This window comes from Perognathus longimembris, chromosome 27 (genome assembly GCF_023159225.1).
Source record: "Perognathus longimembris pacificus isolate PPM17 chromosome 27, ASM2315922v1, whole genome shotgun sequence".
Lineage (NCBI taxonomy): Eukaryota > Metazoa > Chordata > Mammalia > Rodentia > Heteromyidae > Perognathus > Perognathus longimembris.
Genome location: NC_063187.1, coordinates 484528 through 506868, shown reverse-complemented (window position 1 = coordinate 506868; position 22341 = coordinate 484528). Strand labels below are relative to the sequence as shown.

Genomic DNA, 22341 nt, shown 5'->3' with positions numbered 1-22341 from the left:
AGTGATTGGGGAAGAGAAATTTCCATTTGTTAAGAGTATAGGACACTGGAAAATAATGCTTTTAGCCAGAATTATTACCATGAAAGTAACATAAATGACATCAACATTAAGTGGTTAAAGATAGATTCATTAGAACATGATATTCAAGGGTGAAATAAATTGATGATACAGCTAAATCTGATGCTTGTTTGAATTAGAAACTCATATCACCTTTGATAGTTCATCTGAACTATCACTTTGATTGGACTGAAAAAATGCCAAGGAGATTAGTATAATGCACCACTAGGGGTGTCTGTGAAGATATTTCAACATAAAATGATGATTATGCCAATACCTAGCTGCTACCCAGGGCTACTGGCTCACATCTTTAATCTTAAAATCCTTTAAACTGCTGATTGCAGTTTAAAGACAACCTGGGCAGAAAAATCTATGACTGATATCCCATTAACTAGCAAAATCCAGAAATAAAGGTGAAGCTTAAATGATAGAGCTCCAGCCTTCAATGAAAAAAAAAAAAACCAAACAAACTTGAAACTGAGCTTCTGATTTCAAGGACAAAATATCAAACAAAACAACCAATTCCTCACTGAGAAAATTACGAAGGTAACATAGTTAAATCAGTATTTCATAAATCTACATTTAAGTAAATTCATATGTGATTTAAATGATTTAAAAGTATCTGGAGAAAATGGATATCAAGTTTTCTAACTAGGGAAGTGAGGCAGTGAGAAGCTTAAAAGCATAACACAAAGCTCAGAAACAAGGAAATAAAAGATTGGTTAATCTGGCACACAGTATTATGATGGGAGTTATCACTAACAAAAAGTTATATAATATTTGAGATAGGTATAAAAATGTGAAAACATTTGACAGTTAATACCCTGTATTCAGGAGTTGAGAAGGAGCGAAGATGGAGGAGTGACGCGCCCCGGGGCCCAGTGGGTTTGGGTCCTGGGGCGGCCACTTCGAGGCCTAGTCGGCCTGCTGGACCGGGCGAGGAAACTTATCACACAGGAAGACCATTTCCCTGATATAGGTGCTTCTATATCCTGAAAATTCTGAACTCAGGACTTGGCAAATTCTACACAGAAATGCTCCTGGGATGCAATTGTCTTGCTGACCTTCCTGGAAGAAATAAAGCAGCTGATGTGGGTCTTCCAATTCAGTTTGATTAGTTGTAAAGAGATGATTTTGCACGCTTGAAAACAGGTGCTTTGGTCATGGTATTTATGAATTATTTTCCATTTGTTGCAAATGAAGACTAACAAATACGAATGACTTAAGGTTTTGGTTTAAAAAAAAATACCCTGTATTCAAAAAAGTTTTCAAAACCCATTGATTAGAAGACAGCCTGTCAGGAAACTCATTTCTAAGCAACCACAAAAGAAATGTAGCTGTGGCTCAAATGACAGAGTTCTTGCCTTGGGGGAAAAAAATTCTAAGTGACAGCACAACAAGTTCTGAGTTCAAACCCCAGTATTAATACATACACAAAGGAGAAAAGAAGAAAAGAAAGAGAAGGAAGGGAAGAAGAAAGGAATGGAGGGAGGGAGGGAGGAGGGGAGAGAGGGAGGGAGGAGGGGAGAGAGGGAGGGAGGGGAGGGAACGGAAGGGAAGGGAAAGAAAAACAGAAAAGAACAAAGACATTCAAATGGAAAAAGTTTAAAAAATGACAATTATTTAAAAATGGTTCAAACATCCATAAAATAAATGAAGAACTATTACTTTTTATTATTATTATAAACATGATGTACAGAGAGGTTACACTTACACAAGACAGTTAATGAGTGCATTTCTTTTTACACAATGTCACCCCTTCCCTCACTTTCTTCCAGTTTTTCCCTCCCATGCCCACCCACAAGTTGCATAGTTCATATTCTGTCGGGAGCTGAGCGAGCAGCTAAGCTCATCCTGACCTCTGGCCGTGCTGATGTCGCCAGAATGTCGGGAGCCAAACTTGCAGCTAGATTCATCCTTACCACGGGCTGTGCTGTTATCGCTAGGATGTACCAGATGCAAGGACCTTTGCTCACGGCCACTATCTGGAATTGCTTTGCCATTGTCTGCACCTTGCTATGTCCGCCGGAGTAGATTCCTATGTTAATCTACCTTTTCCTGTGTTTACCATAATCAAATGTTTGCCAACTTCAAAGCCCCTGTGTGTTCTTAAATTTTAACAACCCTATGCTATTCTCTGGTTCCAAAACTGCATATAAGCTGGAAGTTAAGAATAAACTGTTGCTGCAGTCTTGAGGTTCAACCTCACGGCTGCAGACCTTCCGTACCCCATCTTTGTCTCTTGTCTTTTTCTCTTGCCTTATTTTTCCTTTTCCGTATCCCTGCCGCCCCTCAGTCAGGATTCCTGCTCCCCTGCCGGCTGGCCCGGCAGGATATTCAACATTGTGTCTAGTGAGTACCATTGCTGCTCTTATTCACCCTTTGTCTCTCCATTTCTGTGTCTTCCCCTATACTAACTTTTAAGTAATTCCAATTTCACAAATATATTTAAATCTATAAAACCAAGCTTTTAGTCAAGCTATAAACAAGTATGTATATATTTGAGAGTGTATAAATTATCAACATTTTCTACAAGGCCTACTGAAAATATGTATAAAAATGACTAAAAGTGGGGACTGGGAATGTGGCTTAATGATAAAATGCTTGCTAGCATTCATGAAGCCCTGGATTCAATTCTTCAGCACCACATAAACACAAAAATCAGGAAATGGCATTATGGCTCAAGGCGTAGAGTGCTAATCTTGAACAAAAATGCTCAGGGGCAGTGCCCAGGCCCTGATTTCAAACATCAGGACTGATAGGACGAAAAATGACTAAACATATAAATACCCCTTAACCTTTGTGTTTCATACATTAGAGCAAAACAATAAAATAGAAGCAATTAAAATTATATCAGGTTAGTTTATTATATCAGGTTAATTTATAACTTTAAAACAGAAAAAACATAAAATAACTCACAGGTTTGAATATATGATAAATAATAGAATGACATTTAGGCATCACCATGATAATCTAGAAATGACAGGTAGGTAGATGGATGGATGGATAGATAGATATAGATGGATAGATATAGATGGAGGGATGGATGGATGGATGGAGAGATAGACAAATTCTGAAAGAGAGATTTAGAAATGTATTTCTTGATCATTATAAGATCTTAAAAGCTTCAACCAGTGCTTACACCTCCCCATCCATCCTCAGTTCTCAAATCACCAGAGCATGCCAGATTTGCAATTTCAAAAGATCTATTTCAGACCACACTGAATTGAATGTGCTTGTTTGAAGTGCTAAATCCCAAATGATTAATGTTAGTTGAATGAACTCTTACGTTTAGACTTAGCTTTTTCAGAAATTGAACAGCACATGATCCCAGAATAGCTTAGTCCAGGTTTTACCACCCAGTTAAGCCCTTTGCTTTTTGAATTCACATATCTCCATTTAAAATTTAAGCCTTTCTCATCTTTCTTTCTCTGGTGACTTAAAATCCAAGTGGCCATCCTCTTCATAAATCCTTCACTGAGTCTAGGCCTATTCTCCTCCTGGGACTCGACTTAGAAAAAAAAAATTAAGTAGTGAAGTGGAAGGGGAGCTTTATAAATGACATGTACAAAATAAATTTATTAACATTTGCTATATTTCTACTGCTTGAGAGAAGGACAATTTCAATTTACAGCTTAGAATTATTGAAATAGGAAGGAAACTATACCAAGTGCTTGGGAAAATGAGCAGTAAGAGTGTATCAATTACTATGACCTCTACAATATTGTGTATTTTAGCTCTTATTCCTAAGAAGAGTACATTGAACAGCGCTTTAGACATATTTAAAATATTTGATAACAGTATGCTCTATGCTTATAAATATTGAACAAATATCATTAGATAAAATTAGTAGAGAAAGAGGAGGGAAAAACTTTTATTAACATAGAGATAAACAAGTACTACCTATCTGAACCCTTTATAAAAGGAAAAGATTATTACCATCGAATTCAGATTGCCTATGTCCAAAAGAGAAATGAATGCAAAGAGATTATCCTCTTCCAAGTGTCATTATCATGTGAGGTTCAAAACTGGAATTGTACCACAGACCATATAAGGCTGTGTGCTAGGCTTAAACCCACTCTAGCTCTAATCATTTGCCTCTATTTGGCTTCTAGACTCCAATCTGAAGTTTTGAATTGAAACAGTTAATTCTCGTCATAAGTCAGTAAACAACTCTTCTCTTGTCAAAGCTTGCTGTACCCAGGTCAAAAAAGATTATTTTGCATTCACTGAATAAAATTTTCTAAGTGACACTCAGGTCAAATGCTTTGGTAAAAACAGACTACATAGTTTGCTATTTAATGCAGTACAGCAAAAGCATTTTTCAATAAATAACAGGTTGTGGAAGACATTGAGACAATAAGCCCTCTATGTCTTTTTTTCTTAAAAAGTGATACAGGCAGATCTGATGAGTGTGCAGATTAACTATGAGGATTAAAAATAAAAATAGACCAGAAAATTTATATGCAAATGAGAGTTTTCTTCTCTAAAGACATTTAACTTGTTACAAAATCCTTCAAGTTAGTTAAAAAAAAATTCACACTCTTGTCTTCAAACTTTCTTCTACAGCTATTGATGCGGAAACCCTCCATATTGGTCTCACTGAAGATTACTTGTGTAGTTGATATAAGAAAGAATTTGTCCCATGGGAAGAGCAAATATCCCAATTTTTTGTTTCCTAGAAGCAAATTCTTGTAGAGTGTGTGGTGATGCTCGGGAGGGATGGTCCACCTCATCTAATCAGTGCTTACCTATCACCATCTTCAATGGCATGTTGATTTCTTAATTTTTAGAATTATTATGCTTCAAGGAGAATCAGGTATTGAAGAAGGAAAGAATTTGGAATAATCTTTTTTCTTGTACACTATTTCTCCACAGTAAGGTCAAATTAAGTTTTGAAAACTACTTAAATTTCCCAGTATCATTAGCATATCCTAGCTACTCAGGAGAATCTGAGAATTAAGGTTCAAACCCAGGCCAGGAAGAAACATCTGTGTGAGACCCTTATCTCCATGAAACCCAAATGCCAGAAATGGAGGCATGGTTCAAGTGGTAGAGCACTAGCATCAAGGAAAATGCTAGGAATAGCAGCCAGGTACTGAGTTCAAGCCCCAGTACTTGCATAAAACTAAATAAGTGAATAAAGAGATAAACTTGAAGGAAAAAAAAAAACCATAGCACTGGATTTCAGTAGCAATGATTTTCATTTCTTATTCTAGTTATTTGGACTGAAATTATTAGGTTTCATTGTTATAATTCTTCCTCGTGTCCTATTGTCAAATGGGAATTTCCATCCAGTGCCAAAATATTCTGTAGGCAGATAATTGTTTTGTCCTGTTTTGACAAACATGTTGTGAAGTAACACATCAACTTTTTGGTTATTATGCTTATTAACTGAAATTGGTATATTTCAATAGAAGTATGAGCTTTCTTTTAATTTTTCTTAGAAACCAAGAAACATGCCTGAAGCACTTTCAGTTGAAAAGTTATGCAGGTACTAAGTAATTCAAATTTTAATAAACTAAGTACTTCCACACATTCTGTGGCTATAGATTATAAATTAAGTGACAATTCCATGCACATCCCATAGGGTGTGTTTGTGTTCTGGTAACTGTATTCAACTTATGTTATATTTAACTATGTATTCAATTTACTATACAACCTATTATATATTGAATATATTTATTATATTATCTCTAGGACTTCTGATAATTTTATTCAATTTAACGTAAATTTCATCATTGAAGCTTTCCATCCTTCATATCTCTCTATTGCCTTTTTATCTCATGCCAGCTTACTTTGAAATTTCCCATCTGTTATCATTTCTGTGAAATGTATGTTTACTTAAAATCGCCTAAGATGTGATTTTAGCCCATGGATCTTTTTAATTGTAACTTTCTAATTGTTGACATCTTAGAATTTCTCTTGTGTCATCTACTCCCTTGCTGAGTGCCCTTGGTCTAGGTGTATGTTATGCCCTCTACCTTTATACTTCAGGATACAGTATATCTACCTTGCTCTTATATGTGGTCGTATCTGAATTAAACACTTGGTATGCTGCTTTGTATATGACAGTTACGCTAACTTTTTGTGGGGCTTCTTATAATTCCTTCCAATATCAAAAATGGAGAAAAATGACTACACATTTTAAAATAAAGGGGATTATGGTATAGGTTCACTGATAGATAGTGGACAATTCAAAATTTAAATACATTTTATACCCATTTGGAGATTAAAATAGATAAAGTAATAAAAGTTTCATTAAAGTGGAGATATTTTGAAACATCTCTGCTAAATGTGTGTAATTATTTTTTACTAAAATATTTCAAGTCATAGATATGGAAGGAAGGAAAGAAGGAAGGAAGGAAGGAAGGAAGGAAGGAAGGAAGGAAGGAAGGAAGGAAGGGAGAGAGACAAACAGGCCCAATTTTACCATGTAGCCATGTAGACTCATGGTATAACATGTAGACAAAGAAACTCATGCTGCTAGACTTTTCCACTTAAAAAAAATCTCTTTAACCCTACCCCTAGGACCCATGAAAGTTTCTGAGGAAACAGCCCATGCAGTATCCATTTTTCTGGAACAATTTAAAAACTTTAATTTATATTTCTCCAACACCCTGATCTCATTATCAGTAAACTGGCATAGAATTAAGGGGACGGAATTTCTGGGGACAATAGCACCACCAGATTCTATTAGTCTATGAACACAAGGGGAACATTTTATATTCACTGTCACATTCTCCTTTCTCTTTGGTGTGTGTGTGTGTGTGTGTGTGTGTGTGTGTGTGCACGTGCATGCATGCATGCCCAAATATAGCAGTGCTTTGGTTTGATGTACTTTGAGTTATTTATAATGGGGGAGAGATAAGGGTTATTTTTCAATCACTAGATATTTATTGTTATCCTTTTTTTTCTATTCCTTTTTTCTTTGTCCTTTCTTGTGTCTCCCCAGACCTGTTTGGTACCTTTGGTACTGTACCTTTATCTTAGAACTCTCCTCCTTCATACTTACATCTATTGCGTGACATAACCTCTGCTCCTCACAGAAGACAGAACAGATACAATAGAGAAGAGAAAGTAGTATGCACACAATAATCCTAGAGTTATGGAAAGAGGTTGCAAGACCAAATTTATATCAGGTGAGAAAGGAGAAGAGCAGATAGGTAAAGTCAGAAAATACATTAAGGGAATAGAATCAAAAAACATTTTCAAACCTTCAAAACTAAAGTCTATTTGGAGTAAGAAACTTCTGAAACATCCAGAAAGCCAGATTATAAAATAACCTCTTCACTCCACATTACTGTTAAATCTTCAGGATCAGAAAAATAAAGAATTAAAGCTATATACGAGGAAAGGTGTATCCTTTACATGGGAAATCTAGTTAGTACAAAGGCAGATTTCTCAACAGAAATCAAAATAGCAAGGAGGGCTTGGACTGATGTATTTCAATCTGCGAATATGATACCCAGCCAAGATTTCATTCATAACTAAAGGACAAATAAATATATTCAATGTGCATATTTCTTAATTCTATCAGTCAATATTAATGGGGTGAAAGGTGCAGCATGGTGACAAATTAAAAATAGCCAGTATTATTTTCTCCATGAATAAAAAGAACTCATTGGCCCATAACTCAGCACCAGATTGATCAGGTGAAGAAGGGGAGATATTGAAACCTACAAGGATTAGGATCAAATCCAAGAAACCTCATAAAAGCAATCAAGAAGGAAGAAACCTCAGGAATCATGATGAAAGTAGCATCTGGTATGAAAGGCTCTCCCAGCCAAGAACGGTGAATGAAATGCAAGCAGGTAAAATCAGTTTATCCCACCCAATGGCCCTCCGAATCAGTATCAGGAAAACACACACACAAACTGTCACATATATCTGAGCACTGGTGGCTCATGCCTGTCATCCCAGCTACTTAGAAAGCTAAAACCTGAGGATCATAAATAAAAGCCAGCCTGGTCAGGAAAGGTGCTGAGATTCTTGTCTCCAATTAACTAGCAAAAGTCAGAAGTAGCTCAGGCAGTAGAAGGCTAATCTTGCACAAAAAGCTCATAGATACTACAAGATACTGAGTTCAAGCCTTGGGACCAGCACAAGGAAAAAAGGAAAAAGAAAATCATGGATTAGTTTATTACCTAGCCTGGAATGGGGGAGGAAGGTCTAGTATCCTGGAAGATTCAGATATGACATTGGGAAGGAAACAAGATGTCCTCTGCCTTCTTGACTCCCTTTTGAAGAGGCTGAAAAATGTCCATCTTGGAAAGATTTATGTGGGAGCTCAGGAAAATGTACACAGTGGCCTGTGATCAGGACACTTTCCCTTAAGGTTAAGTGGCTCATGGAAGACTCGCCAGCATCTGCAGGATCCAACTCAGGCTGAAAAACACACTTAGCCTTCCTATTCTGAGAGCACAAACTCAAGGGTCTTTGCTATGTATCCTACTGTGGAAAATGCTGAGAAATCAAGGGAGAAGGTGAATAACTACCTTTTAGCAACATTAATAAGGGGCTATAGGCAGCTGTTCTTTCACCCACATCAGACACATTTTGGGGAAACATCTTTATTGCATGACTCAAACTCATGTGCATGCATGCTGGGCTAGCTTTAAGCCCCCTTCCAGGGAGATCCTGGGCCTATTTGCCCCCTCCGTGTGTTCCCCTTTTACTGTCATGCATATCCTGTGGCCAGTAGGAAGTAATGCGGGAGCTAGGGCCACGGATAAGCTCCAGACTGGGTGTGGCCGCAAGAATGCCCTCCCCCCCATACTCGCCAAGGAGGCCGGGTACGCATGGACATCTCGGAGTCAGCTTCAGTAGTTTCCCAAAGTTTTATTCAGGGGAGGGGTTTATATAACAGTAATGGCGGCAGGAAGAGAAGGGACTACCTGGGTATTAACGATTGGCTAATGAACTGTCCATCACAGTGATGTCACAGAACTTCCCGCAGAGGCGGAGATTACAGTCCCCTAGGACCAGTCCTCTGGGCTCAGGCTGGCGCCATTACAAAACATGTGCTTACAGAAGGAGGCTGGGGGAGGTTCCAGACCCGGGAGAAGGTAAGAGTGGCTAACAGCCAAGCAATCCCAGGACTTAAAGGTATAGCCATCCCTGACACATGCATATGCATTCTTTTCTCCATACTATTTGCTGTTTCCAAGTGACACATTTCACTAAGATAAAAATTGCTTACAGGCCAATTCAGTAAGAAGAGATCTGTCAATACAATAAATGGAATGCTCCATGGAGAAATAATTACAGTGGTACACGTACACACACACACACACACACACACACACACACACTAAGAGCAGGAAGACATTCATTAAAAAAGAAACACAAGGAATCAATGAAACAAAATGCTGGTTCTTTGAAAAAGGAAGATAGATTGACCCAACTGTATTCAATTTGACAAAAAGTAGAGGAAACAACCCAAATAAACAAAACAAAAGTTGAAACAGGAAACATAATAAGAAATATATTAAAGGCTATGAAGGAGTATTTAAAACACCTACACTCCAGTAGGTTGAAATTATAGAGGAAATGGATGAATTTCACAAGGCATGCAAGCTGATATGAACCAAAATGATATGAACCACATAAACAGACCAATAAGAATGAGTGAGATTGAAGGACTAGAAAATTTTCCAAACACAGAGAACAGGTCTTGAGGGCTTCACAACTGATTGTATAATACCTGTAAAAAAAATTCTATAAATTAGAAAGAGAAGGAGCACTACCAAACTCATTCTATGAGGACAGCATTATACTTATCTCAAAACTACAGGGAGCCCAAACAAACTACTAGAGACAAATCTCTTTTATGATCTTAAACATAAATTCTCTTAATAATTATTTGTAAACAAAATTCAACAAGCAATCAAAACCTTCTTTCAATATGAGCAAATTAATTTGATCAGCAAGATGGAAAGGCTGGTTTAATGGACATAAATTAATAAACAGAACCAAGAACAAGAAACCCACAACATTATCAATAGATGAAGAAAAAGCCTCTGACCAAGTACAACATTCTCTTATGACAAAAGTTCTAAAGAAACTAGAATAGAAGGAACATACTGGAGTTTAGAAAGGCTTTCTATGACAAACCTAGAGGCAATCTTGTATTAAATGGTGAAAATCAAAAGGTATTTCCTCTGAAATTAAGAACAAGACATAGCCATCCACTTTCATCATTACTTTTGAATATAGTACTAAAATTCCTAGATAGCAATAAGGCAAAAGAATGACATAAATGGGATCCAAATATGAAAGAAAGAAAGTAAAGAAACTATTCTAATGTGCAGATAATATAGCCTTATATCTAATCTAAAGGACTCTACACACTCCACCTCCAAACTTTTAAATTTGATAAATATGATCAATATTAGAGAGTTCAAGCCACAGGACCTGCAAAACAAATGAACAAACAAAAACCCAAGGATAGTGTTTCTGTATACCAAACAATCAGTAGACAAAGAAAATGAAGAAATCGATTTTTTTTTACAAAAGTATCAACATTTGACAAAACATGAAACAAACAAACAAAAGGAAGTGAAAGACCACTACAACTAAAACACTGATGAAATGAAAGAACAATTTTGCATTTCTGGATTTGCAGACTATTGCAAAAAATGGACATATTGCCAAACAAAATCTACAAATTCAATCCAACATCCATCAAAACCCCATTATCATTCCACACTGAGGTAGAAAAAAAGCAATGTAAAAAGTTATATGAAACCATAAGATATACAGAATAGCTGAAGCAAATCTGGATATATTAGGCAATGCCCAAAGGTATCAGATTCCAGAACTTACACTATTACTGAGGTAGTAAACTTTACCCAGCGGTATCAGATTCCAGAACTGACATTTTATTACTGAGGTAGTAAACTTTACACAGCAGTATCACATTCCAGAACTGACACTATTATTACTGAGATAGTAAAAGTTAGCCAGAGGTACTAAATTCCAGAACTGAAACTTTCCTTTGGTGCTGGCAGAAAAAAATAGGTGTAAAGTCAAATGGAATAGATTGGAAGACCTGTTAATAAATTCACATGCCTAAAGCCATCTGATATCTGATAAAAGAGATATGTGAGGAAAATAATTCTCTTCGTCAAATTGTATTGTTAGAACTGGATAACCATATGGCTGATTTGAAAGACCATTTGGATCTCACAGATATGTACAGAATTTTTCATTCAGTAGCTGCCTAATATTCATTCTTCCTAGCAGCAAGGGAACATTCTCCTTAGTAGGCCATATTCTAGGTTATAAAGAAAGTATCAGCAAAAACAAAGAAAGATATAGAAACTCACTATACTTTCAGACCTAATGTAATAAAATTAGAACTTAGTTGAAAAAAAACACAGAAAATATTCAAATTCATGAAGCATGAAAAACACTTTGTTGAATATGAATACGGATTGTCAAAGAAATAAAAGAGAAAATGCAAAAGTTCCTAGAATCTAAGGAAAGGGGAAATGCAACACATAAGAAACTTTGGGGCACAATAAATCCAGTTTTAAATGAAAATTTTAGATTTATAAGGCCTGCAACAACATAATAGAATCTCTAATTATATATGCCCAGTTCTTAGAAATACATGAACCTAAATCACCAACTGGTAGAAATAAACTTTAGAGCAAAAATAAATTAACTAGACACTGAAAGAATTATACAAAAGTCAGAAAAACAAAAAGGTTTTCAAAATATAAACAAACAAGACCTTTACAAATCTGACCAAAAGGGAAATCACCTAACATTCAGGTAAAATCCTGTTTTTTTGGTTTTCATTTTCGTTTCTGTGAGGTAAATCTGGTCCCTTGGTGTGGCTATGGTCTTGTGATGGCAACAATATGCAGTATATATAAATGTGAAATAAAAATTTCTCATAGACAGCACTGAGAAGCATCCCGGCTTTACTGTGATAGAATATAAGACAATTACTGCAACTTTTGTCTATTTTTCTTCTTGACAGACTTGGTCAAGAGAAATGTAAAATAGTTCAGGACTAGAGAATAAAAGTTCTTAAGGTCTCTCAAACCAAGAGACTGAAAAGACACAGGGACATTATGTGGTTGAGATGATTAAACAAAAAGTTCAAGGTAGGTATTATTACTGACAAGGATTTGAAGGAAGGGAAAAACTTTTTGAAATGAATGTGAAATCAGACAATTCCTCAAATTATATTTCAGAATGATAATATCCAAATATTACAAATACACTGGCACAAAGAATCACTGCAGATGAATTGATTTAAACTTGACTGGCAGTTCCCCATTTACAAATGCTAGAATTTAGTGAATGGATTTCACTCACAATACTCTGTTTCCTTGCATTTTGAGTTCTGCTCCCTAATTTTTCAGCATATGGGCTGAGATGGGCAGTTCATGCTTAGGAACTTAAACCTATAACACACATAAGAAAAAACAAAACAAAACAGACTATCTGTGATCATAATGCAAGACATGTTGTCATCTACTGTTAGAGAAAATGGGATGCAAATGTTCAGGACTTAAATGAATATAACTGAATTTAATTTTGTCTCATAAAGATTCCAAGAAGCATAGTAAATCAGTACAATCCATCTAGGCAATTTTTAAAGTAAAGAAGTAATGGTGACTCACATCTATAATTCTAGCTACTCAGTAGGCTGAGATCAGGAAGATCACAGTTCAAGGTCAGTGTGAGACAAAACTTCACAAGACCCCATCTCAGTCAATTAGCTTACCCTTGTCACCTCAGTGATGGCACAAAACAAAACTAAGGGTATTACAGTCCAGATTGGCCCAGGCCAAAAAGATTTCATATAAAATATCACAGCACACAAAGGTTCAAGTGACAGAGTATCTATCTACAAAATACAAAACCGCAAATTCAAATCCCAGTACTGCCTTAATAGTATATAGATAGATAGATAGATATAGAATATACTAGGTATACATATTATACATATATATATACAGCTTTCATATGCCTTTCATTGAAATAATAAATTTAGAAATAATTTGAGGTATTTCATCTGATCTCTGGTCTTAAGGTCAAGGTTTCCCATACTTGGATGGGAAGGTATTCTGGACATTGGTTCTTTGGAATTATTTAGCTCAAGTAAATGGGTTTACTTTGGTACTGAAAAACATAGGGAGAAGCCCTATAGATTGGGAAACTATAACAAAATCATCTTGATGAGAACAGAATTGTATAGTTTTTTCCACTGTCTCCTTAGTACATGAAATAGTTTTTCAGTAAATACTAAACAATCGATTCTGTATAACTTAAAATTATGAGGCATGGAGTAAAACCAGAAGATCTTTAGAATGAAGAATCAAAGAAGGAATATAAACAGAGAGAAGAAAGGAAGAAGTAAGTATGGAATGAAAGAAGGAAAAGAAATATGGAAAAATAATAAGAAAAAAAAAAGGCTAACAACAAAAATCCTCATAAAAGAGTCAACATGCTGGGCTCTGGTGGCTCCCAACTGTAATCCTAGCTACTCAAGAGGCTAAGATCTGAAGACCAACTTCAAAGTCAGCCTGGGAAGGAAAGTCCTTGAGACTCTTATCTCTAATTAATCATCAGGAAACTGGCTGTGGTGCTGTTGCTCAAGTCAGGGAAATCACCCAGGCCCAGAATTCAAGCCTCATGATAGACAAAAAAAAAAGTCAACACATTATTTACTTTATTTACCTTATTTCTGTTAACTACACCTTCTTTTTTGTCAATGATGATTATCAACAGAGGCTGACTCTCACAAAGTAAATTTTGTTCCTTTTTCTTTCTTTTTTCAGTGTTTTTTCTTTATTGTCATAGTGAAGTACAAAGGGTTTACAGTTTCATATGTAAGGCAAGTACATTACATATCCAACTTGTTACCTCCTCCCTCATTTCACCCCATCGCCACCCTCCCCAGTTCCCTTTCCCCACCCCCAAGAGTTGTACAATTGGTTTACACCAATTGGTTTTGTAACTATCCCTATTGCAATGGTTTATCATTTTATCCTTTGTCTCTCATTTTTGGTATTCCCTTTCCCTTCTCTAGTTCCAATACATATCTATACAGTATCTGGGGTACTAAGATCAGTTACACTAATAGCAGGAGTAAAACCACAGGAAGAGAACAAAAGGTACAGTTTCACATGGTGTGTTGAAATTAACTATAGCAATGATATACCACTTATTTTATTAAAATGGAGTTCATTTCACTTAGCATTATCTTATATGTTCATACGGGCATAGCTATTGAGCTGTTGTGCTCTTCTGGCAATGTCTATCCCACAGATTGGAAGAAGATCTTTACCAGCCATACAACAAAGGCCTCATATCTAAAATATACGCAAAAAATTAAATTCCTCCAAAAAAATCTTCAAAGAACCAACAGCTCTCTCAAAAAATGGGTTAATGACTTAAAAAGAGACTTCTCTGAAGAGGAAATGAGAATGGCCAAGAGACACATGAAGAAGTGCTCTGCATCACTGGCCATAAACGAAATGCAAATCAAAACAACACTGAGATTCTACCTCACCCCACTAAGAATATGCATTATCAGTTCAGTCACACACACTGTTACGTGGTGATGTCATGTGTGCCTGTCTGTCTGTGTTGCCCAGACAGAGTTCTTTATGCTACTAGTCAACTCTAGCACTGTGCCTGGCACAAGACATTCAGAATGAGAATGTGGAAAGAGTACCCTGGGCACTGTATGGTTCACGTGAGCGCATGTGACTAACACCACAGCTTGAAGAGAAACAATACACAGGCAGACTCTCTGGACAGACGTCTCTGGTCAGTGCTATGATGGGCTAGCAGGTAGTCAGTCCCAAGCAGACCAACTCTATTCACCTCCAGCCAAGCATCATTTTCACCAAGATTTCCTTTTGCTCCTTCACATACACACTTCATTTCTAGTTTTTCTATCATTAAGTGAGGGCTTGCCATGCACATAGTTAATAATTTGTAAAGAGTTTTCAGTCAGCCCTAGTGTGACAATGAAGAAAATAGTGTAAACAGTAATTGACTGGCTGGATACTTGGAGGAGGAACTCTGCCTTCTCCAAGCCAAAAGGCCCTGAAGGGATGTTTGAGGTATGGGACCATCCATAACTCATGAGCTCCACAGGTCAGAATGCTGCACAAGAGAAGTGCTTCAAGGGCAAGGGAAATACAGTGTGTTGAGTGATTCACATGCTCACAGAACATTTCTGCTAGACATTTTGGGTTCCCTCACAAGCACTGGGGGAGGAGCGTGCAGGTGACATTACACAACTCCCTAACTAATTCTTATAACTCTAGCACAGCCCAGGTGGCAATTGCCTGTCCTGGGGACTTTGGTCACACACACACACAATACAGAGCACATCAAGGGTTGCTTTTATTCTCAAAGAAGTCAAAGATGCTAGCTAATTCCTTCGCAGGGCACACACAGATCCCACATCTCCATCACAGAAATGCTGAGCATGCTGGCTCTCATGGAACAGAGCAAGAGTGACATAGGGAGGGAGAACTGTCACACTTTTTACCTAGGTGTCTCAGGAGCAAAAAGTCACAATAAGTACACTGCACCTGGCCTTCCTCCCTGGTTACCATAGCCAGTTGCTCAGCCACGCTGACCGTGAGCAGGTACAGCTGCAAGAAAGCAGACTCCCACACTGGAACCTTCCTAAGGTATGGACAGCACCTTCTTTCAGTCCCTTCCTGGCCTGGTCTCAGCCACCGGTGGCCTAGCTATTACTCAGTATATAGTTCAAAGCCTACTGAAAGGAAATGAAGCACAGGCACAAACTCCTAACTGAAGATTCAAGAAGATGACTTAAAGTTAACAGAAACAGGCCCATTTCATTGATATTAAGGCCAAGGTTATTGTTGTTTGTCTTTAGAATTTCCATAAATATTATCAACTGCTGAAGCTTAAGCTGAGCTTCCATCTTTCCAGATCATCTTTGGAACTCAGGGAATAAAAATCCCAAACATTTATCTAAAGTCCAGAATCCAGCAGTGACACAGACTGTGGGATTGGCTGAGAGGCCAGGGGTGAGTGGGAGCAGCACATCGGAGCTCTAGCAGGAAGCCCTTTCCTCTGCAGCTCAGCAAGTAGGGCTCCACAGGGAGAGAGGCTGCGGTGGCCTGGGCCCTGGTGCTGGCCGCAGGGCCACCCACAGGAGAATCAGTGACCCTCCCCATGAGAAGCCAGCCCAAATGCCCCAGGACTACCCCAGGATTCGCAGGCAGGAGGCAGCTGGCAAGTCTCTAATTAATTTTGTGGCCTTTTTTTTGTTGTTGAGGAGAGAGGGAGGGAAGGTGGGAAAGAGGGAGAGGGAGAGAGAGAGGAATAAAAGGAAAGTATGGTGACATTTACTCTTTAGCCTCAGCCAGTTTATTGCTCATCCTTTCGCTTTGCTCCTTCTTCTGGGCTTGGTGGCAGCAGCCCCCTCTGTACTTTTTCTTGGCAGCCTGGCCCAATGAAGCCACCTGCTTGTCTTTGGCCTTCCTTGGGGCTTATGGATCACTGAGGTCTTTTTTGGTTTGGAACTCTGATCACTGGGTTTCTCCACCTCTGGGAATTCCTTGAAAGTTCGCTATAAAGGTTACGTATTCTTCTGCGATCCATGATCTTATTGTAAGGTGCAGTGGGCTTATTGGCCTCCCCTTTGAATTGGGAGCTATAGCTGGTCTCAAGGGACATCTTGTCATCTGGGGATTTGTACTGGGGCTTGGCTTTGATTGGTTTCACAGGCTTGATATCTGTCCAGGCTCTGAATTCATTCCTGTAGGAGCTGCTCAATGTGCTGGTCACCTGGTCATGGATCTGCTGGTTCAGAGCATTGGCCATGGCATGGCCCTGTCTGCTGTCTGGGCCTGCAGCCTGGGATTGGCTGGAGGGCAGCGGCATTAGCTAGTGGCCCTTGGCGAGGCTCACCCTCCAGGGGGGCTAGCCTTATAGCAGGTGTCATGCTTATCAGCCCCAGACGCCTTTCCCTGTCGCCGGGCCTCCTTCTTTGGCCTGGGTCTGCTCTGCAGGAGTCGGCTCACGGCCCTGGGAGCAGTGGCACACCATCCAGGTTGGCCATGCCCTCCAGCATGTGTCGCTTTCCTCTCTACCCAAAGCTTTTCCTGCCACCAGGACACCGATTCTGCCCCACTCCAGAGCCTCAGCGCACAACTGGTGGGGCCAGTGCTCCTGGCCCTTTGGCCAGTACATGGGCAGCCCAAGGGCACGGGGATGGTCATGGGCTTGGGGATCCAGGGGTGGTCCCCGTGGCACAGCAGCGGCCAGGTGCGGAAGTCTCATGCTCGAAGGCCACGTTCGACAGCTGGTACTGGGTGTGCAAAAGGCGAGCAGCTGGGCTCGGGCTACTGCACCTTCCAGGCACAGTAATCCTGCCACATCACCAGGTCCACAGGGCCAGGGAGGAGGCGGAGCCCGAGCCCTCCTGGGGGCCCAGCGCTCCCTGGCCAGGCACAGCCTAAGCCACAGCCTCAGCCCTGCATTCTCAAAACAATCTTTAATCCAACTAAAGATTTGGTTCAAAAGAGATTTCTCAGGGTCCATGCAAATGTACTCTTTATCTTTCACAGCCTGCAAAACTTTCTCTTGATGTCTTGCAACAAATTAAATTTTGTTCATAGAGTAAAACTAATGAAATAAAAGTAACTGTAATGGAGAAACAAACTCAACAGTGGTACTCAATAGATTCTACATTGAAAATGAGCTATAAACTTGTAGGTGGGGACAGGAGAGAAAAACTGAGAGCCAGGGAAAGAGTGACATTGGCCAAAAAGAAACCTACTTCTAGCTGGCCATTGATGGCTCACGCCTGTACTCCTACCTATCTAGGAGGCTGAGATCTGAGGATCATGGTTCAAATCAAGCCTGAGAAGAAATGTTTCTATGACACTCTCACCTCTAAAAGCCAGAAATGGGGCTGTGATCCAAAGTGATAATAATTGTGGACAAGTTGGTACAAAAGAAAAGCTATGTCAACACAGAGAGAAGGTGGGCATCTTTAAGCCCAAAAGCTGCCTACAAGAAGCCAGCTGTGTTTACCCCTTGATCTTGGATTTCAAACCTCCAGAGAAAATAACTTTCTGTTACTTATTTCACCCAATCCACAGTAATGTGTTATGGAAGCGATCGCAAAGTAACACAGATACCTTCAAAAATTGAGCCTTGATTATTCAAGGATTTTTGTCCTGCTGATGAACTTAACACTCATCTGAAAATCTTGAATTAAATGCAGAATTTTAAGCAAACATCACTAGGCATTCTTAAGTTTATTTTGTTTATGGTGTTTAAACTCAATCTGACCCTACTTATTTGAATATTTTTGACAGCTAGTCTCCAGGCTTGGTCCTGGTTCAACATAACATATTCCACTGTGAAAGATACAATGATGATAAAACAGGCAGTTAACTCTTGCTATGAGTCACTGGACAACTCTGTCTTAACATGTTCTCAAGCCTTACTGTACCTAGTCAAATATGAATATTTTGTGTTTTAATTTTGTTAATTGAATAAAATCTTCTAAGATAGAAGGAGTTCCATCAAAAGGGAGGTACATTAACTTTTATAGTTCACCTGGCAATCACTGAAGACATTATTGTACATGTACTTTTTTTTTTTGCCACTACTGGGCTTGGACTCAGTGCTTAAGAACTATCCCTGGCTTCTTTTTGTTCAAGGCTTGCACTCTACTTCTTAAGCCACAGCACCACTTCTGGCTTTTTTTGTTTATGTGGTGCTGAAGAATCAAACCCAGGGCTTCATGCACACAAGGCAAGCACTCTACCACTAAGCCACATTCCCAGCCCTGTACATGCACTTTTAATAAATAACAGGTTGTGTGACTCATTGAGACAATTAACCTACTCAATCTGCTTTTGAAAAAAATGAGACAAGCAGCTGAGCAATAAGCATGTTACCATGATATATAAGACTTAAAATAAAAAAAAACAGACCAGAAAAATGTACATTCAAACTAGGGTTGTTGTCTTAGGAGCCAATGGCTTACTGCAATAATAGTTCTTATTACTTTGAACAATTTAAAACTGTGTTATTTGAACTTGGTTCCACTATAATAGAGGAAGAAACCCTCCCCCCAGAGTCTCAATGAAGATTCTATGAACAGCTAGCTAGCAAAGGAGAGTTTTTTAGCTTCTGGCAAGCAACATTGCCTGGATTGTGGTGGAGATGCTTTTTGACTTATGAGAGATTTTCAGCTAAGGGTGCTCCCTGTCATCTGCACCTACATAATGAAACTGCTAAATTAAAACATATGTTTATTCAATATCTTCAATTTGTTCATTTTTAAAACTTCTTAATTTTATTAATTCTTTTATTCATGCCTGAATGAGGACCAGGTGTTAAAGAACAGATCAATTTGGGGATGCTCTTTGCCCATTACAAAAAAAAAATGTTTTCCACTATGAGAAAATATTGAGTTTAAAAAACCTAAAAAACTGCTTATAGCCATATATTTGTCCATTTCTCCAAATTCTCATCTATTTCTGCTATGGTTCCATCAATTGGGTAACTTTATATGTAAATTAAATTTTGTCTAGTACATCAGACATGTGATAACTGATCTAGTGTTTGAGGTTGCCATGTTTCTATTTCTGATTATAATATATGTATGTTTGCTTGCATACGTAGCATCATCAGAATCCTATAAGTCTTGTCTGGTTCTTCTAGTGATAATTTATATGCATTGGCTTTGCAAAAATTTTCAGGTGTCAAGCAATAATTTGATTGCTTTCAATGTAGTCTGAATTATTTGTCTTAGAGATAACTCCTTCTGAGGCTGGGGATTTAGCTCAGCAGAAGAGCGCCTGCCTGGCAAGCACAAGGCCCAAAATTCAGTCCTCAGTCCTGGACACACACAAAAAAAACCCAACCAACTATTAAAAACTAAAGAGAGATAACTCCTTTGCAGTGGTTGTCCAGACCCCACGTTGGGTAGCCATATGGCAAAGGTGTGTATTCTTCTGCAGGTTGGAAAATACATACACCATTTGTATTTGTTTTTGTTACCATAGTAAGAGTTCAATTCTCAGTGTTATAGTGCTCATATTCCTAACAATCCATCATATTTTTCTGCTTGATATAAAAACTCATGCAGTCAGTCCTTTGTAAAAATATGTAATATGGCTCATGCAAGTTATGTTGGTGTTACATAAGGTTCTACATGAGACCAGTATATGTGTGTGTATGTGTGTGTCTGTGTGTATGAAGAATATGTTGCATCATATTATCATTATGCGCATTTGTATATGATACCTAGAAATCAATGAAATTGTGTTATTAAAATGTTTACTGTATTAACGGAACATTGGTTCATTACATCTGTATGTATCTACTGTACATTCTGAAGATGATGATGTGTTGAGAAAAATTTTCCCACCCCCACCCCAGCTGTTTGAATTGCTTGGAGCATCAGTTTAAAACACTGTTTAGAGTCAATAATATAATCACAAGATATTCTGATGTTTGCAAAACTTCTCTCCTTGAGAGTCTGACATAACAAAATACTTCAGTAAGGATGTATGAGGGAATATTCTAGACAGGGCCTGACATCTTAGGCAGCACTATAACTCCAATATTCAATATAAGGTTTAAGGGACCTTGTGGGAGAATAACTTCTCTGACCAGTGGGAAACAGCCTAGGCACAGAAATTCTGATGCCTTATTAGCAAACTAAAATGTCTATGGGGAAAAATCTCCATTAAAGAATCCCCTGTGTTTGATGGCCAAAGGAAGCTACCTTGACATGAGACTCGTCCCCTGTACAGAGCCTCCCTGGGGAGACTTGCTTGCCCAGCTGCTTTAGCAAAAGCTTTTCACAGTAAATAGGGAAGTCTCTTCACAGTAAATAGAGAAGTCATGGTCAAAGATAATTAGTCTCCAAGAAATAGTAGTTAAGTGATAAAGCTCTGCTTTGACTGGTTTAATCCTTTGTTTTAGTATCAACAATCTTTGTAATAGCAAAGCCCTTTGTAGTAGTCACCCTTTGTAGTAGCCTGGCAGTAAGGACTAGAGCAACTTTTGCATTGATACAGATACCATGCTGTATTAATTTTTACTCTTGAAGTTGTGAATTGATTTCTAACCCTATATAAACCCTGGCCCTCCAGAAATAAAGTATGCATTGGTCCACACACCTCTGCATCCCCATGTCCTGACTATGGTTGCAGTTACCCGGGTCCAACAACTCGCGTCTGGATCCAGGGACCTGATAATTGATCCATGGGAGATTGCTGAACTGCATTTGAGCTCTGGAGTGGAGGTGAGATATTTTGATTCACAGGAGATAAGGGAACTGTGTGGTGAGCTCCTAGTAAAATATTACGGGGTTATGGGACAAGCTAAATCAACTCCATTTTCTAATCTTATCCACCATGTACTGAAACAGAATGGAGCTATGGTCTCCCATTCACAAAGAGATAAGTGCATGCATGTGGTAGTGGAGTATAATCCTTGGTTTCCACAGGGAGGTACTTTAGACTTAGAAGTTTGGGAACGAGTAAAGAATAATGTGGAATAGGAATATCGGTGTGGTGACAAGGTTCCAGTTACATTTGGGTCTGTTTGGGCATTAACGTGTGCAGCTGTGAGTATGATGTCTCCTGATGCTATCATAACATCAGCTGCTGAGCTCGAGGTTGATGTGGAGAAAGCCATGAAGGCCTATAACCTGCCAGAGTAGGCAGAAACTCAAATTGGGCAGGAGCTAAGAGATGGCTACACCTGAACAATCTCCTGTCAGTTTTGTTAAAGAAAAATTAACATCAAATAAGCCTTCGGCCTCTACATATGCTCCTTCAGAGAATGATGCTAACTTAGGCAGCTCAGCAGCACAGTGGGAACACTACAGATGCTCTTGAGATCTGCCAGGGGGCTTCAGGAAGGTGAAAGTGAAAAACAAAAGATTGCCACCCCAGGGCCCGCTTTTACTTTTCTTATTCTAATTCCTACTGTTCTGTTTCTCTCTCTTGCTATCAAACTTTTCCTATCATTCAACCCCCTCCAATAGGAGGTGTAGCTCAGCCCCCTCATTATGAAGATATTGACCTGATTCACTTAATTTAGCACTGCTGTAATAAGGGGCCTACTCGTGGCTCCATTCCAATGAACTAGGCTTCCCCATCAACTTTGCCTTACAACCAGGCACTAGGCAGGGAAGCCACCACTCCCACTTTCTGTCCATCAGCTTGGAATTGGGGAAGGACTAGTGATTTTTCTTTTACCTCTCAATAGAATTTTTATTGAAATTGCACTTTT

General features: G+C 38.7%; 1 pseudogene; it reads right to left on the bottom strand.

The window, feature by feature from the left end:
* Positions 1-16418: 16418 nt before the first annotated feature.
* Positions 16419-17355, bottom strand: LOC125342725 (annotated as a pseudogene).
* Positions 17356-22341: the final 4986 nt, after the last annotated feature.